The sequence below is a fragment of the Papio anubis genome, chromosome 2, assembly GCF_008728515.1.
Source record: "Papio anubis isolate 15944 chromosome 2, Panubis1.0, whole genome shotgun sequence".
NCBI lineage: Eukaryota > Metazoa > Chordata > Mammalia > Primates > Cercopithecidae > Papio > Papio anubis.
Window position 1 is genome coordinate 50,226,929 of NC_044977.1, and position 18,860 is coordinate 50,245,788.

An 18,860-nucleotide genomic window follows, 5' to 3' on the forward strand; every position below is an offset into this window, starting at 1 on the left:
TGGTAGATACGCGAGGCTGCTTGCATTCTCCATCATTCAACAACTGTTTATAAAGCAGCTCCTCTGTAATCCTAGCACTTTGTGAGGCCGAGATGGGTGGATCATCTGAGGTCACGCATTCAAGACCAGCCTGACCAACATGGTGAAACCCCGTCTCTACTTAAAAATACACACACACACACACACACACACACATTAGCCAGGCATGATGATGGGTGCCTGTGATCCCAGCTACTCAGGAGGCTGAGATGGGAGAATCAGGGAACCTGGAGACGGTGGTTGCAGTGAGCCAAGATGATGCCACTGCACTCCAGCCTGGGCGGCTGAACAAGACTCCATCTTAAAATAAAATAAAATAAAATAAAATAAAATAAAATAAAATAAAGCAGCTCGTGTGTGCTGGCTTCATGCCAGGTACTGGATGGAGGGTGGTGGCGTTTGAAGCTAGTTGAGTGCTTTGGAAGCAGGCAGTGAGGTGGGAGCTAAGGATCCTCTTTGGGGTTCAGAATGCAGAGGGGAGTATGATCTGATAACTCCTCTTGGGGCTGCCAATGTCAGGAACCCAGAACTCCAGAAGTTTTCCTTTAAGCCTTGTCTTCCCACAGTGCTTCCCAGGACAGGACACTGCGGGTACAGCTATCTGCTCTGTCACATCTGCACAGCATTGGTATCTCGTTCTCTTCAGATACTGGACACTTGAAAGTTTGTCTCAATGATCTATTGATGCACTCAAACCACACTGAATTAGCTTTGTCATCTGGTCCAGGTTCGGCTGGGCAATTCTGCTGGTTTCATTTAGGCTCACCCAGGCAGCTGAAGACACCTTGGTGCAGCATGGTCTAAGTTGGCCTTGCTTGGCCTGGGTTAGCAGCTGTTGGCTGAGCCCTATGTCTCCAGCAGGCTAGCCTGGGCTCATCCATTGGATGCAGCCTTCCCAGAGCAAGCCACAGTGTGCAACTGCTTCCCAAGCCTCTGCTTACATCTCGTTTGCTGATGTCCCATTGGCTAAAGCCGGTCATTTGACCAAGCCTGTGGACAGTGTAGGAGAGGATTACACAAGAGGGGTGGGGCTCCTGGGCACTCATGGCTGTACCAACCTACAACCAACTCTCCTGGGCGCCAGGCTGTTTCCTTCCTCTGCACCTTTGCCCAGGCTGTCCCATTCGCTTGTTATGCCCTGATGGGTGATCTCCTACTTGGGCAAGTCACAAACTTCTCTGTGCCTCAGCCTCCTCCTCTGTAAAATGGGGATCACGTGAGTTTAAGTTATTCTGAGGATTAAACGAGTTAACACACAAACATTTAAAACAGTGCCTAGCACAGAGTAGGTCCTCCAGAGATGCCAGCCATCACCATCACAATGGTGATTCTTGGTATGACGACCCCTGCCCTCTTCAAAGCCCCGTTTAAGGAATCTCCTCCTCCCTGAAGCTGTCTCTGGTTCTCTTCAGCCAAGCATCCACCCCCAAGCCTGGTCCTATAATTATCTTTTCCTCATCCACCCACTCCATCTACAGTGGGGTCCAGAGGGAAGGGAATCCCAGGGCCCAGCCCAGGGAGTGTGAAGTATCTTATTTCCTCTGCAATTAGGGAGGCAAGACAGTCCTCGGTGACCCCATTTGGCATAGGTGAAAACTGAGGCTGTAGGAGATGTGCTGACTTGCCTGGGGTTGCGCAGCTGATAGGTGGGTGAGCTGGGAGTGGAGCCAGGTTGGGCTGTAGCAGCTGTGTTTGCCTTGCCTCACTGTCCAGCTCTCACCTGGGCCGGGTGTCGGGGTCTCAAAAGGAAGGCAGATATGGGCTCTGCCCCATGGAGCTCACAGTCTGGTGGAGGAGAAAGGCTCAAGCAGAGAGTAGGAGGTATGAGTAGCTCTGTGGGCTGTGGGGGCCAGATGGGTCCTCGATCCTGCGGGGTCAGAGCTGGCTGCCCAGAAGACATGAAATGGAATAAGCAGAGTGACATGCTCTGGGCCACAATCAGGGTGTGTGGCCGCCCTGACCACATCACTGCAGCTGCCTGCACAGCCACATCCCTATGGGTTGTGGGACTGTGACCCTCCCCACTACCTCCCATTACTGAGGACACACCTCCTGGGCCTCCAGTAACTACCCAGGCCTCCACACCTGCTGCACCATGGTGGTGCAGCCCACCTCCCCCACGCCTTCAGCCTTGTGGACATTTTCTCTGGAGATTCCAATTCCCCAGCCTCCTTGAGGTCAGTGTCTGCCCAGAACCTCCCGGCAGGAGAGAATAAACCCCACAGCTCTTAAGGCAATGCCTTCCTGTCCGACTGGACAAAGATAGGCAGTGCAGGAACCTCCCCTGGGAGGACTGAGCCATCACCTGAGGAATGGGAGTCCATGGAAACGTGACTCGCCCCTGTGAGAATAAAGCCTTTCATCTGGACATCGAAATGGCCACCAGCTCCCTGAGTGACTTTGGGCAAGTCATGTCCCCATTCCAAGCCTCAGAAAGCCCACCTGTGAGATGAGGATGAAAATAACCCCCTTATAGGCCTGCCATCCCACCACCGTGGCGCGATCCACCTGGTACATAGTCAGTATTCAGGGAATGGTGGTACGGCAGTAGTGTGAATACCTTTAAACTGGAGGAGCTTTTAACAACTTCTAGAATCTCCTGGAAAGAGTGGGGAGCACCTCAGTGACCAGTTCATGCATTAGGTAGCGGCCACGACTTCCGTTAGCATTGAAGGCATTTATGGAGGGCTTGTTGAGAGCATAGCAGAATGCTGGGTATTGGAGCCCTGAGGAGTCATGTACAATCCACTTATCACCTATGCTTGCTTGCTTTAAAAAAATACTCCTTTGGCCGGGCACGGTGGCTCATGCCTGTAATTCCAGTGCTTTGGGAGCTTGAGGCAGACAGATCACGAGGCTAGGAGTTCAAGACCAGCCGGACCAACATGGCAAAAACCCGTCTCTACTAAAGATACAAAAAATTAGCTGGGCGTGGTGGTGGGCGCCTGTAATCCCAGCTACTCAGGAGCCTGAGGCAGGAGAATCACTTGAACCCTGGAAGTGGAGGTTGCAGTGAGCTGAGATCGTGCCATTGTACTCCAGCCTGGCGACAGAGTGAGACCGTGTCTCCAAAAAAAAAAAAAATTCATTTAATTGTATTTTACAGAGGGATAATGTATATATAGGAAGATGAGCCTGTGTTAGGTTGCTAGGGCTGCCATTACAAAATACCACAGGCTGGGTTGGGAGCTTCCACTGTAGGAGTTTATTTTCTCGGTCCTGGAGGCTGGAAGTCCCAGATCGAGGTGTCGGGAGGGCTGGTTTCTTCTGAGCCTCTCCTTGGCTTGCAAACAGTAACCTTCTCCCTGCATCTTCACATCCATCTTCCCTCTGCACCTGTCTGTGTCATTTTCTCTTATAAAGATGCCAGTCAATTAGGGCCCACCCTAATGACCTTGTTTTAACTTAGTCACCCCTTTAAAGACCTGTCTCCAAAATACAGTCTTATTCTAAAAGTGCTGGGGTTAGAGCTTTAGCATAGGAATTGGGGTGGGGGGTGGGAGGAACAGTTCAGCCCCTAGCGCCCCACTTTGTTTACAGTCTGAGGAGTTTTTTTTTTTTTTTTTTTTTTTTTTTTTGGCGGGGTCTCTCTCTGCCGCCCAGGCTGGGGTGCAGTGGCCGGATCTCAGCTCACTGCAAGCTCAGCCTCCCGGGTTCACGCCATTCTCCTGCCTCAGCCTCCCGAGTAGCTGGGACTACAGGTGCCCGCCACTGCGCCCGGCTAGTTTTTTGTATTTTTTAGTAGAGACGGGGTTTCACCGTGTTAGCCAGGATGGTCTCCAGTCTGAGGAGTTTTTACAAATGATACACAACAGCCAAGATGCAGAGCAGATCATTGCCCCGAGGTAGCGCGCTCATGTCCCGGCAGACAGTCCCCACCTCGCACCCCCACACAGGGTGAAAATGTCTGGTGGCCTCCTGTTGTGTGGGCTCAGTTTGTCTTCTCTGGAGTGTCAGGTAAGTGGGATCATGCCGTGTGTTCGTTTCATGCCTGGTGTTTTCTCTCCACAGAACGACCCTGAGGACTGTGAGTGTTGCTGTGTGCATCTGTGCTGTGTCCCCTTTCATTGCTGAGCGGTGTTCCTTTGTTTGGATACACCACTGTCTGCTTCTTCACTCATCAGGTAAGGGACACACAGACAGTTCTAGGTCAGGCTCATGATGGGTAAAGCTTCCACTCACATCTAGGCACAGGTCTTTGTACAGCCCTGCTTTTCATTTCCAGTTGGTTTCCCCACCTAAAAGTGCTAGATTACATGGGAGGTGGGTGTTTAACTTCATAACTGCCTTGCAGGGTGATTCTCACACCCCCATCAGTCGTGTTGGAGAGTCCTGATTGCTCCGACATTGATAGTTCAGTCCTTTTCACTTTAATTCTAAAGGGTGTACACTGGCATCTCGTGGTTTAACTTGCACTTCCCTGAGGGCTGGTGAAGTTGAGCATCTTCCCATGTGCTTATTGGTCATCACATTTCTTTTGACCACTTTTAATTGGGCTGTCATTTAGAAAATTGTGGTAAAAGATACATAACATACAATTTACCATCTTAATTTAAATTTAATCAGTCCAGTGACATTAAGACCATTCATGTGCTATGGAGGTGTCACCACCATGTGTCTTCAGTACTCTTTTTTGTCTTCCCAAACTGAACCCCTGTCCCCATTAAACACTAACTCCTCATTCTCCTCTCCCCTCAACTCGCAGCCGTAGGCACCCCTCCATTCTACTGACTGTCTCTATGAATGTGATTATCCTGGGGACTTCATACCAGTTGAACCTATAGTATTTGTCCTTTTGTGACTGGCTTATTTCACTTAACATAATATCCTGAAGGTTTATCCATGTTGTATGATGTGTCAGAATTCCCTTCCCTTTTAAGGCTAAATAATATTCTACTGTGTGTAGAGATCAATTGCCTTTATCCATTCATCTGTCAGTGAACACTTGGGTGGGTTCCACCTGTTGGTTATTGTGAATAGTACTGTGATGAACATGAGTGTGCAAATATATCTGTTTGAATTCCTGAATTCCTGTTTTCTTTTCTTGTTTTTTGAGACGGGGTCTAGCTCTGGTACCAGGTTGGAGTGCAGAGGCGTGATCTTGGCTTACTGCAGCCACCCATTCCCAGGAGTGGTCCTCCCACTTCACCCTCCCGAATAGGTGGGACTGCCAGCATGCACCAACACACCTAGCTGATTTTTGTTATGTTTTGTAGAGAGGGGGTTTTGTCATGTTGCCCAGGTTGGTCTTGAACTCCTGGAGTCAAGTGATCCACCTGCCTTGGTCTCCCAAAGTGCTAGAATTGCAGGCATGAGCCACCATGCCCGACTGATTCCTGTTTTCAATTTTAGGTAGTCATTTGATTATTGGGTTGTAGAAATCTTACTTTTAGATTAATATCTTAAAAACTATCACCAGTTACCTATGTGTTAACTGCTTAGTTTTTCAACCAAACTTTGATCATCAGCCAACCCTCACTTTTAGCCCAGATCGATGAGCTCATGCTTGGTGATCAGTTAACTCCTTGTTTTTTAGCTAATGCGTTAATTAGCAATTACCATCTTTGTCTTCAGCTAAACATCATACTTCTCAATGCTTTGGTTATCAGCTAATGTCTTCTTTTTCAGCTAACACTTTAGTGGACATTAATATCCTTGTTAACGTATGTTACCTCAACCAGATAAGACCCGGCTGCATTGGGGAAGGGAAGTGGGGGCTTGACAAGGAACGTGAAGACATTAAAGGCAAAACTTCTGAGTTAATGAGGGGAGTCCTCCAAGAGAGTTCTGTCCTTCAGGAGCTGGAGTCTGGCTCTCCATGAAAGCTTTCTGAATGAATGAATGGATGGATGAATGAGTGCATGAGTGGGTAGTGAGTGCAGGACCACACTCCTTCTCCTGGGGATGGCATTGCTTGCTCAGCCCCAGAGCCAGTGGCTTTCACTTTCACATCTTGCTGACACATGATGTTACCCAGAAACGCTTGAAATGCCGTCGTTTCACTGGGGCCTGGAGACCATACTTTGGACCTTGCTATCCTCTGGCCCGTGGACACCAGAGCAACAGCATCCTCTGCTGCACCCAGGCTGCCGAGCCTTTTATTCTTGAGTTGGCCATGTGACCCCCAGTGGGGCATGTGACCTCTCTAGACCCACATCTGTGTGACCTGGCCCATGTGGGGCTCCCTGATCCCATCTCCTGCCTTTGCCCCATCAGCCTAGGGCACTCTCAGTTGGCTCCCACCTCAGGGCCTTTGCACCGGCTCTTCCCTCCGCCTGAACACTCTTCTCCCAGACCTTGGCTCCTTCCCTTCTTGGGGTCTCAGCCCAGAGGTCATCTCCTCAGGGATGCCTTTCCTGATTGCCCCCAGAGGCATGGGGTCAGTCCAGCTGGCTGTACCTTCATTCCCTGGGTGGTCTCAGTGCCTGAGGGGGCACCTGTTCACTGTCAGGCCCAGAGTCTCTGTCCTGAGTGTGTGGGGAGCACAGGAGACCGAGCTGCAGTGTTCAGGACCCTCCACCTGCTGGTTAAACCTGGTAATAAAACCATCTGCCATTTGCAGATGCCCTTAGAAGGATGGTATCTAAGCCAGATTTCACAGCTGGGGAAAAGGGCTCAGAGAGGCGAGTGGTTTCTCTGCGGCCACACAGCAGCTAGGGGTGGAGGTTGCACATCCACGCTCCGCTGGAACCCCCAGCTGCCTCTTCTGGCTCAGTCCCTGTCCCTCTGGCTTCCCTAAGATTGGCCCCTTTCTCTATAAAACTGGCCCCAGACTCCACAAAGTAAGGCAGCCCATGGGTGACAGAGGAGAGAGCCTGTGCCTAGGAGGGAGGCAGTGTGACCAGGGACCAAGGAGCTGGGACCAAGTGCCACTCAGAGTGGCTGGACCCTGGATTTCTATCACCTCTGTGTCTGAGTCCCATCTGCCTGTGAGTGCATGGGGGCCTCCGTGTGGACTGGGAAGAGTGAAGTCGGGTGACCGACTCGCCCCATTCATCTGGGACGTTCTCATTCTGCGCACTGACAGCCCTGCCTCCTGGGAAACGTCTCAGGACTGGGCAAATTGGGACTGCTGGTTGCACTTGAGGGAAGGGAGGGCCTCGGGGGAGGCCCAGCCCCTGCAAAGGCTGGGATGTGGAAATGGAACTGTGTGAGCTGCAGATATGGCTGCCCCGGCTTGGGGAACCCCTGCTGGGATGGGGAGCAGGAATGAGAGAGAGGAGGAACGTGAGGCCAGAGCCCCAAATGCCAAGCACAAGATTTGGGCATGAGGAACCCATGTGACCTCTTGCTAGCTGCTCCTGGAGGAAGGAGCTGTTGGGAGAAAAAAACTAAGCCCCTGGAACTGGCCGCGGGCCCCTCTGCCCTCTGTAACCCGCCCTGGAGACAGGAGATGGGGGCTGATCCTCTTGCCCCACCAGTCCCCCGGGCGTTCTGACACACTGGGCTCTTTCTTAGACAAGAATTCAGTAACAAAACACTGAACAACATCCCGTGACTCAGTGTCTGCTTGAGGGGCTTTGCAAGGGGTGGACACAGAGAGAAGCTAACCCCAGACAGCCGCTGCTCTGTCTGGGTTCTGTAATTGGAAATGTCCTCCTGCCTGTCCCAAAGCCAGTGGCCGTGGGATCCTGGGGTCCAGACTGACCTTGGTCTGCTCCACCCTAGAAGGGCCGCGCATGCCTGTGGTTTAGGGGTGTTGGAGGCTGAATACAGCCAGGTTCTTGTCTTGGAGACAGCTCAGCTCCCTAAAGGGCGTCAGGAGAAGTCCCAACAACAGAAACGCTGACTGCATTCCCAGCCTGTTTTACAAACCAGCTCACAGAGGTTGAGACAGGGCACACAGTCCACCAGGTCTCAATCCCATGGATACCCCAGCGCCCAACCCAGAGCCAGCTGAGTCTGAGTTCCTGGAATGGAGGAGGCCAGAGGCAGTGTGTCAGCATCTTGGCGGTGCCTTCAGTGCGCTCTGCTGCACCCACTGCTCTTTCAGAGCTCCTCAGAGGGTTTCCTGAAGACAGTCCTGCTGCGAGTCTCTTGGTTCTCCCTGCATGCTCCCCGGAGCAGCAGCAGCCTCCCCTGGAACCTGGCCCCTCCTCAGACCAGATGCTCTGGTGGGCGTGTGTGCTCCTATTCTGTGTGAACACTCAGCCCTACCCTGGGATTCTGAGATTCACTCAAGGCTGAGAAGTCCTGCCCTAGTCCAATGCAAGGGAGGAAACTGAGGCCCAGGGAGGTCTCCCTTGCTCATGGCAGAGCCCAGAACCCAAATTGGTTGTCTTCTAGCTGCACCTTCCCCTTCCTCTGGGCTCCCCACCAAAAATAGGTGCTTTTCTTGGAAGAGGATAACTTCTTTTGCCTTGAAAGTAACTTACTGACGTTTCTCCCTGACAAGACAGGGAAGTCATTGAGAGCAGAAGGGACATCTGCTTCATCCCTGTCTTCTAAGGCCCCATCACCATGCCTGGCATGCGCTCATTAAATTAACGCCTTTTAAGAGCTCTCTTTTGTACACTTGACTTACTGGCTACCTTGCTCTTCCGCTCCCCTACCTCCACTCCTTGGCAACACAGCCCACTCCATTCCTCTTGGGCACAGCCTGGACAGAGAGGGCAGCGTGAGCAGCTGTGCTCCATGGCTGACCAGGATAGCCCAGCACGAGGCCCCCAGCTCAGCCCAGTGCCTCTCCCTTTCTCAGGGTCTCTTCCCAATCCGGTGAGTTGCTTCCAGCTGAGTCAGGTTGGCTAAACTCAGCACGACTCTATCCCCTGCAGTCCTCAGCTGCCGTCCCCACACTCCCATGTCCCCTCCTCCCTTTCAGCAGTGTCTCTGCCTTTCTAGGATATCTCAGCCCTTCCAAGCACCGGGCCCCTGGCTCTCAGATGCTCAGAATCGCCACCGCTGTCCTTGCTTGGTGTCGGCCCATCTCTGCACTCTTCCTTTCCCAGTGGCCGGCACACTCTCCAGTGTTCTCACGGCCTCTCTCGTTCTAGGAGGGGGCTTTCCAACTCAGGACTCATCTGGATCAGGTGAGAAAAACTCCACAGCAACAACGGGATTCAGAGGTGGGCTAGCTGGGTCCCGCCTCTCCTCAGGACCCAAGAAGTATAGGAGTGCGTAATAATCCCACCGGACAGCGCTCAGCACCACGTGATGTTTAAATGCCTCATTCTAACCTGTGCCAGAAAAAGGAATTAGGCTGCAAGTGACCCCGCGCCCAGGGCAGCCGCTAAACCATTCAGCTCCCCTCCTTCTTCCCCCACTGCCCCTGGCCTGGATACTGGTACCAGCCTCCCCCTGGGCTCCTGGGCTCCAGTCTCATCCCTCTCCAGTCTGTCCTTGGCACATCTGTGACCATATCTCACCATTTATAACAACCCCTTTATGGAGCCAGTCTGAGTCCTCAGCCATTGAATGAGTCTGAGTCCTCAGCCTGGCATTCAAGGTCCTTGATGGTCTGACCCCAACTAGACATCCCAGCTTCATCTCCCACCAGCACCGCCCATGCGCCCTCCGACCCAGAGACACCTATCTCCAAACACACCCGGCCTTTCACACTTTGGGCCTCTGCGCTGCTGTTTCATCCCCTCCCCTGGGCCATTCATCCCATTAATGACTCATTCCACACTGACTACTAATCCACTGTGAGAGGCCCTGGATACTCTGAGATGGAAGAACACAGATCTGTTCGCTGCTCTAATGACCCCTCCAGTCTGGGCTGGGGGATAGAAGCGACTCACAGGAGCACACACACAAATGCACACGCTGGGACGGGGCTTCAGACGTGAGGGACATGACACTGGAGGGGTGACACGGGCTGGAAGATCCTGGTGGGCTCCCCAGGGGCGGTGTCTGAGTGGGGGTGAATTAGGAAGGAGGGCAGGAACAGTGTTCCAAGCAGAGTGAATGGTACGGCAAGGGCCCCAAGGCGGGTAGGAGCAAGGTGAGGCTGGCCGCACGCCTGGGCCAGGCTGGGCACTCAGAGCCTGCCCTTGGTGTTTAATACTCCTGGTTGCCGGCTTTAAATTTGTAATAACTTTATCTTTGAATCTGTGGTGTTTTGGGGTTTGGTTTTTTTTTGAGATAGAGTCTCACTCTGTCACCTAGGCTAGGGTGCAGTGGCACAATCATGACTCACTACCTCCCAAGCTGAAGCCCTCCTCTCACCTCCGTCTCCCAAGTTGCTGAGACCACAGGTGCACACCACCACACCTGGATACTATTTTTTTTTAGAAGTAGGGTCTCGCTATGTTGCCCAGGCTGATCTCGAACTCCTGGACTTAAGCAATCCTCCTGCCTTGGTTTCCCAAAGTGCTGGGATTACAGATGTGAGCCAACAGGCCTGGCCTGAATTTGTGCGTGTGTGTGTGCACGCATGTGCGTGTGCATGTGCATGTGTGTGTGTGTGTGTTTGAGATGGAGTCTTGCTCTGTCACCCAGGCTGGAGTGCAGTGGTGCGATCTTCACTCACTACAACCTCTGCCTCCTGGATTCAAGCGATTCTCCTGCCTTAGCTTCCTGAGTAGCTGGGACTACAGGCGCTCGCCACCACGCCCGGCTAATTTTTTGTATTTTTAGTAGAGACGAGTTTTCAGCATGTTAGCCAGAATGATCTCGATCTCCTGACCTCGTGATCTGCCCGCCTCAGCCTCCCAAAGTGCTGGGATTACAGGCGTGAGCCACCGTGCCCGGCTGAATTTGTGTTTTGTAAGTGAAGCCCTGTGGAACAGTGGAGTGTGCCCAGGGGACTTGGAGCCTTGGCTTGCTCACATGGGCTCCCGTAGCCTGGCACCTCTCCAGGACAATAAAGGTCCGGCTCATGACCCCATCCTCTGGCACCCCAGGCCTCAGCCAATCACTGCTGCTGCTTTCTCCAGGGGCTGGGCGCTGGTACAGAGAGGGTCAGGATCGGGTGTGTGTCTCAGGGAAAGGCAAGGCAGGAGCAGTCCTTGCTCCATACTGGCAGCACTGGAAACATTGGGTGGGCAACTCCAGAGGGCAGGGGGTAAGGCACCTAACACAAGGGACCTGCCCCAGCAGGGAAGTGTCAGTACCGTTGTAGGTTGCCTGTCCACCACGCATTGGAGTGGCATGCCCAGGGGAAGGGGAGACGCCTGACTTGGTCTCCCTGCTTGTCTGCGGCATGGCCTGCTGTTGGGTAGGTGGCAGGAGAGGAAACTTGACAGCAGCTTCACGCATGCTTGATGAGTTAGGGGGGCCGAGTCCCAGGCACCTGGGAGGGTCCCCCACGAGCATCCCTGCACTCAAGAGAACGTGACATTAAATTATAAACACAAAACACCATGACAGGCCAAGAAAAAAACCATGACAGGTCGAGAAAAAACCATGGAAAAGTAGAAAAGTTTCATATTTTAGACTTTTAATGATGTTTCAAAACAGAGCTTTTTGGCTGAACACAGTGGCTCACACCTGTAATCCCAGCACTTTGGGAGGCTGAGATGGGTGAATTGCTTGAGTCCAGGAGTTTGAGACAAGCCTGGGCAACATGGCGAAACTCCATCTCTATAAGAAATACAAAATTTATCTGGGTGTGGTGGTGCACACCTGTAGTCCCAGCTACTCAGGAAGCTGAGGAAGGATGATCGACTGAGCCCAGGAGGTTGAGGCTGCAGTGAGCTGTGATCCTGCTACTGCACTCCAGCCTGGGAGACACAGCGAGATCCTGTCTCAGTAATAATAAGAAGAAATAAAATAAAACAGAGTCTTTTGAACAGGGCCCCAGATATTTGTTCTATGCTAGGCCCTACAAATTAAGGAGTAGACCTGGGGCAGGAAACATCCGAGGACTCCAGGCAGGCACTGCGACCGGACAGAGGAATGCGGGCAGGGAGCAGGCTGCCGCCCACTGGGTCTGGAGGACTTGGCACATCCTCTCCCCAGGCTGCAGTGGTCAGAGTAATCAAATCGTCTTTCACAGGGAGGGGAAACAGGGCTCAGGGACAGAAGGGTCTCTTTCCTCCTAGTGGCCCAGATCCTGTTTGGCTGCAGGCTGGTTCACAGGACATAGCATTTTCTGGGAGGTGGGGAGGTCCTCACGCCCAGGGGTGCTCTTTGAGTACAGGTCATGGTGGGGTGGTGGCAAAAGCAGGAGGGAGTGGCAAAGACAGTCAGTGGTCTGGAGCCTGCCAAGGCCCTGAGCTACCGTCTCCACCCACCAGCGTCCTGGCCCCAAATACCCGAACAGCCATTCTGAGTCTGCCCATCAGATAAAGGGTATTCTTACATCATGTCTCTCTCGGCCCCCAGCACTGATGGTGCCAGCTCTTAGCCAACCATAGGGGTGAGTTTCAAAACAACAAGAAAAGAAGTAGGAGGATGCTGGAGGGGCAGATATGTTTTTCCTCTGACTTTCCTAAACCCTCCCACAAAGCCCCTCACTTCCCAGGGCCATGTTTTTGTGGTGAAGAGAGGCCAAGGACCAGCATCTTCAGGCAGACATTCAATCTAGCCCTGGGCTACAGGATCAAACGCAAGACACTCCGTTAAACTGGAATTTCAGATAAGCAAGCAGTTTTAAAAAAATATAAGTATGTCCCAAATATTGCATAGGACATACTTATACTAAAAAACTATTTGTTGTCCATCTGAAATTCCAATGTAAGTGGACATCTTTCATCGTATTTGCTTAATTTTGCAACCTTACTCCTACCTAGCCTATGAGAGCTTCATCTCTTAACAGAAACCCCAAAACTATCTTCAGGGCCCCTGTGGTTCAAGCCCAGGCACACATTTTCAAGAAACCCCAGATGACAGTGACACATTTCCCCATTTGTGATCCAGGGTCCAGACAGCAGAAGGCTTTGCCTGAGGCCACACAGTGGGTGTCTGACCTGGATACCCACACAGGTGGTGCTTGGCACTTTCAAACGCCCCTCGGACCACCACTGGGTGAGTTGGGTGTTGGTGGCTCCATTTTACAGAGAAGGAAACAGGTTCAGGAACGGGGAGGGTTTACCAGGGCTCACAGGAAGTCTCGCCCCCATCTATAAGACTGACACTGACTAACACTAACCCTAACCCTAATCCAAGGCTTCAGCCTCCCCAGCCACCACCCTCCCGCTGGCTTGGTGGCTAAGGATAGAAGGTTCTGGGAAATAGATGTGGTTTGAACCTCAGCACCTCCACTCACTGTCTGGGTGATCTGGGCCAGGTGCTTCCTTTCCTGGAACCTCAGTTTTATCATTTGTAAAATGGGGATGATGATGTGCCACCCTTCTAGAAATAGTGATGATGGAGTGAAGGAAATCCGTAAAGCTGATACCTCCTGCACACCCAGCCCTCAACAGTTGTACCCAGCTCGTCCCAGCCACTCTCTGCCCACTCCCACCAGCCCTTTCCCCCTGTGCTGGCCCCAGAGGCCTCCCCTGAGGTCAAGGCCTGGAGGTGACTCGGTGGCCTAGAGGGAGAGACCACCACCACCCCCTCGAAAGACATAGAGCCAGAGCAGAGAGAACCAGGAGACTCAAGAGCCTGCAGAGCACCAGGGGTAGTGGCTCACTCTAGCACTTTGGGGGGCTGAGGCAGGAGGATTGCCTGAAGCCAGGAGTTTGAGACTACAGTGAGCTGTAATCACACTGCATTGCATGCACTCCAGCCGGGGCAACAGAGTGAAACTCTGTCTCTAAAAACAAACAACAAAAAATCCCAAACAAAGAGTCCGCAGAGCCCATCTCATCTCTCGCCTTCGCCCACCTCTGCTGTGCCTCTGGTGGCTCTGCCTCTGGGCCTCTGCATCTGTCCCTCTGCTGCCTGTCGCCAGGCTGGCTCAGAGTCTCCCCTGGGCTGGAAGCCCACTGCCCCCTGGTTTCCCTAGGCTGCCCATATTTGGTGTAACTACAAGGAGAGTGACAGTAGCTCACACTCATCTATTCCTTAGTAGTCACCAGGCACTTCTAAGCACTTTGTGTATGTGGAGTCATTTAACTTTCACACTAGCCATATAACATGACTCCATTTTCATCTCCACATCACAGAGAGGGCAGCAGCTTCCCCAAGGTCATGCAGCTGGTCAGTGGCAGAACCTGAGTCTGAACCCAAGCAGCACAGCTGCAGTCGGTCTGTGTTCCCAAGTCATGGCTCTGCTACTTCCCCAGCCCCTCTGTCTACTACAGACCCAGCATGTAGTAGACGTTCAATAAATCATTGTCAAATGGATGACAAGAAGTATCCCATCATATTACACTTCACTTTTTCTGGGCCTATGTTCCTGATAAAATCTTTACTCTTTGAGGGCCAGGACAAGCTCGTATTTGTCTCATGACCAGCACAGAGCCTGGTATACAGTAGTTGCTCAATAAATGCTTGGGGAATAAACAAAAGAATGAATGAACCAGAGGAGGTGGTTTAGAGGCCTAAAAAGAAAAACAGCAAGGAAGGTGGCCCATAATTTCCCCTGCAAATGAAGCAGCAGTGAGTCAAACCTAGACACGAAGTCCATTCAGACAACCTTTGTTATGTGCTCAAGACAACAGGCCATGCAGGGTGACAAGGGGCACGCTGCCCAGGTGAGGAGACAGCTGAGCTCCTGGAAGGCCCCCAGGGAGTGTCCTGTCCAACATGCTTCCTGCTGGGTCACTTACTCAGATTTTTAAAAAAAATTTATTGAAATATACTCATATGCCATAAAATTCAATCATGTAAAATGTACAGTTCATTGCTTTTTTTAAAGTTTATTTACAGAGTTGCATAACCATCACCACTGTCTAATCTTAGAACATTTTCATCACCCCAAAAGTGAGCCCAGGTCACTTCCTGACCCAGGGCGTGCGCCCTGGCAACCAGAAATCTACTTTTGTCTCTATGGATTTGCCTATCCTGGACGCTTCATATAAATGCAATAGTATATTATGTGGTCGTTTGTGTCCGGCTTCTTTCACCTGGCCTAATGTTTTCAAGGTTCATCCATGTTGTGGCATGTGTCAGTACTTTATTCCTTTTTATGGCTGCATAATATTCCACTGTATGGATACACCACATTTTATTTATCCATTCATCAATTCATGGTCACTTTTTCTTAATTCTTGGCCATTATGCATAATGTTGCTATAAATATTGGTGTACAAGTTTTTATGTGAACAGATGTTTTCCTTTCTCTTGGGTGTATACCTAGGAGTGGAGTTGTGGAATCCTATGGGAACTCTACACTTAGCATTTTGCTCCCTCTTAGTTTGGAGGAGGTCAGGAACTATTTAACAGTAATCTTTCTTGAACAATTTAAAAATACATTCCAATACCGAAGCCATCCTGTAGCGTCTGCAAAGCTTGGGCTGAGCCCCAAATAGAGGGCTCTTGAAGGGACTGGCCACACCTCAGTGAGTTCAAATCCTGCTCTGCCATTTGCTGTGTGACTTTGCTCAAGTGTCTCCACCTCTCAGGATCGCAGTGTCCTCAGCTATGAAAGGGAGGCATTAACATCCAACTCGAAGGGATTTTGTGAGGATTAAATGCGATATCTGAAGCCTGCCTGGCATGCTGTAGGGGCTCAGTACAAGATGTAGATGTCAGTGCAGCAAGCACATGTTTATTCCTGCCCTGTGCTGCTGCAGTCATCTCACAGCTGGGAAGACTGAAGACTGGGAAGGATTAGGATTTTCCCAGAATCAGGGAAGTGAGTTCAAGTACAGGGGACCCTTTCTGTCCCTTAGACACATTTGAGACAGAGGAGGGGTCAGGTCAGAGCACCCCCAAGTCATGCTGAAGTTCTCACTTTGACCCCTTCTCTTCCCGCCAATTGAAATCATCAGCTGTGCCTTGGGAGGAGGAGTCTTCCCCTCTCCGTGCCTCGGTTTCCTCATCTGTAAGATGTACTTCTCTCAAAGGGTGGCTGTGGAGATTAAGGGAGATAATGTGTTTAAGATTAAACTCTAGAGGCTGGTATATACGAAGTGTCCAGCACATAGGAGCTGTTGCTTCCAGCTATCAACAGGGGTGCAGAGGCAACAGTGAGAACTGTAAAACAGTAATCCAAAACCAGGCACAGCCATCACAGTGGCTGCGAGGAGAAGCACAGACCAATGGCAAGTCGATGAAGAACTGGAGCAACCGGAACTCTTATGTGCAGCTGGCGGGAGTATCAGACGGTATAGGCACGTTGGAAAACTTGGGCAGAAACTACCAAAGCTCAACATTCGCATATACTGTGACCCAGCAATAGCACCCCTTGCTGTTTAACCAACAGAAGCCTGTGCTTATGATCACCGAAGGACTCGTTCCAGAATGTGCAGCCCTGTTTGTAATAGCACCACGCTGGGAACAACCCACACATCTAACAACAGGAGACTGGGCAAATGGCCAGGGGTAGTTTCCTACAAGGGAATACGTGACAGCATGAGAACGAACGAACCAGAGCAAACCAGACACAACCACCTGGGTGAATCTCACAGATGTGCAGTCGAGCAACAGCAGCCAAGCACCAAGGGGTACATGGTGCAGGATGCCATTTGAATAGAGCACAGGGCAGCTACTTCTGCTCTCTGGAGTCAGAGTCACGGGAGTGACTCCCTTGCGGGAAGGAGCATGTGGGGGCTTCTACAATGCCCATTGTATTCTGCTTCTGGTTCTGGGTGACATGGGTGTGCTCAGGTTGTGAAAATGCATAAAGCTCTACATGCGTCATTTGCGCTTTTTTCTGCATGAATGTTTTACTTTGAAAAGTTTACTGAGAAATACAAGCTTATGCATTTTGCAAGAATGCGTGCAAAAGGGCAGGCATTCCACCCTGTAGACTGCTCACCTGCGTTGGCCAGCTTCGTCACCTGCATTGGCAAACAGGAAAAGAGAAGAGTAAATAAGGAAATTGGCATGGAGGGTGGTGCTCGCCTGGGCCAATGAGGATCATGTGCCTGGCACATGGTGGGGATGGGGGTGTAATTCAGTACTCAGCACTGAGGCTCAAAGGGAAAAAAAGTTTCTGTCTTAGGGGTGGGGCTCTAGCGTGACTGATAATTACAAGCTTAAAAAAAAAAGAAAAATGTAAATGCTTCTATGCCGAGGCCACACTTTCTTGCTCAACACTTCTCCTTCTGGCTTGCAGGTGTTTCCACTACTCTGCAGTTCACAGTGTTGGGGACCATGAACAAGTCTGGTGGTTACCATAGTAACCACAGTCAGTCTAATCCTAACTGTTTACCAACATTCCTTTGGGCCAGGCACGGTACTAGACCCTTTGCACATGGATTGTTTCATTTGTTCCCTCGTGTAAAAGACAGGTGGGTAATTAATGCAGCAGTGGTAAAAATAACTTGGATTTAGACATTGACAACCTGTGCCCGAACTTGACCCTGGACAGCTGCACAGCTGTGCAAAGGTGGACATGCTCCTGGGCAGTAGCCTTCTATTTCTTGTCTGTAAACAGGGACAGTGACAATCTTGGCTGCTTAGTGCTGCCCCGAGGACTGGCCAGGCCAGGAATGCACAGTGCTCAGTGGGGTGAACCTGAAGTCCCTGTTGTTATTAGTAGGGCTGTGGTTTTGTCATTATTCCTGTTGTGAAGATGGAGAAACTGAGGCTCACAAGAGGCGTTCATCTGTCCCAGCTGCCTTGGAGCGGCCGAGCTGGTGTTGAAGGCAATCATGCCAGCTTTCAACATCTCATCTTAACCCACTTGGCCAGGCCTTCCCCTCCGGGACCCCAGGCGACACACACATGCTAGACATCCGCATATGGCAGGTGGGACAAGTAAGTGAAGGCCTGGCCTTAACAATTTCCTTGGCTCTGTCTCAGGCCTGAGGCAACCGTTCTCCTCACCCGTGGCAGGCTCTCACAGCTGCTTCCTTGAAACTCTGGGGTAGGGGTGGGGATCTGCAGGCCTAGGATTTGTTCCTGGGGTGGGAGATGTCCCAGGCCCTGCTCTGCATGCCCTCATTCATCCCAATGACCTGGACCCTGTCTCAGCCTTGCCATTTGCTGTGGCAACACTCTAGCCCACTTACCGTGTCCCTCTGGGCCTCAGTGTCCTCTTCTGTAAAATAAGGTTGAGCACCGCACCAAAGGGTGCTGGTCTCTCAAAGTCCTTTGGTTTCCTCTTCTGTCCCAAGAATCTTCCTCGCAGCTGATTTTGGAATTCAGCCTGCCCCAGGAGCCTAGAATGCCCTGGCTGACTTTCTGAAGATGGGCTGGAGTGGCTCCTGTGTTCCTTCCTGCAGGAAGTGATTGTGAACATCTCCTGAGTAGGATGCAGAGATGAATAAGAGGGAGCCATGGCCCAGATGGCTGCACCATATGATGTGGAGGAGCACGGAGGCTACCAGCCGCCATCAGACAGACAGACAGACAGACGGACCCACTGCACCCAGCCCTGGGCTCGGCTCACCTGCACTCTCTTCCCCAGTCTTACTCTCCCCAGGGGAGACAATGGGTAGAAAACTTGTAATTGGAGGGAAGAGGATGTGACCGGAGACCTTGACATTGCAGGGAGAGGATGCTCGCTGAGCTTTCCAAGCCTGGGATCTTTGTTCAAAGGAGATGGAGCAAAAATTACACTAATAGAAGTAACATCAACTTTTCCAACAAGCCAGCAGTAGTACAAGTGGTTGTTGAGTGTGCATGCCTGTGTGCATGTGTGTGCATGTGCATGTGTGTCTGTGTGTGCATGTGTGTGTGTGTGTTTGTGGGTCTGTGTGTCTGCATGTGTGTGCGTCTGTGTGTGTTTTGAGAGATAAAGGAAGAAAACTCATCCTCATGAAAGAGAGCTTTCCTTTCATTTTAGACCTTTTGGGTTTAAATGGCAGCATAGCCCAGTGGTCAAGGACACAGCTTGGTGCCAGCTGTGTCCTCTTGGTGAGTCCTCAACTTCCTCACTG

At 51.4% G+C, this 18,860-nt stretch overlaps 1 long non-coding RNA gene across 1 annotated transcript in view; it reads left to right on the plus strand.

Annotated features, from left to right (window-relative positions):
• The first annotated feature begins 4,053 nt into the window (after positions 1-4,053).
• LOC116273733 overlaps positions 4,054-18,860 on the plus strand; it is a 38,194-nt gene continuing 23,387 nt past the window's right edge. Inside the window, exon 1 of the long non-coding RNA XR_004182088.1 lies at positions 4,054-4,163. This is a non-coding gene — a long non-coding RNA (uncharacterized LOC116273733). The remainder of the gene's footprint in view (positions 4,164-18,860) is intronic.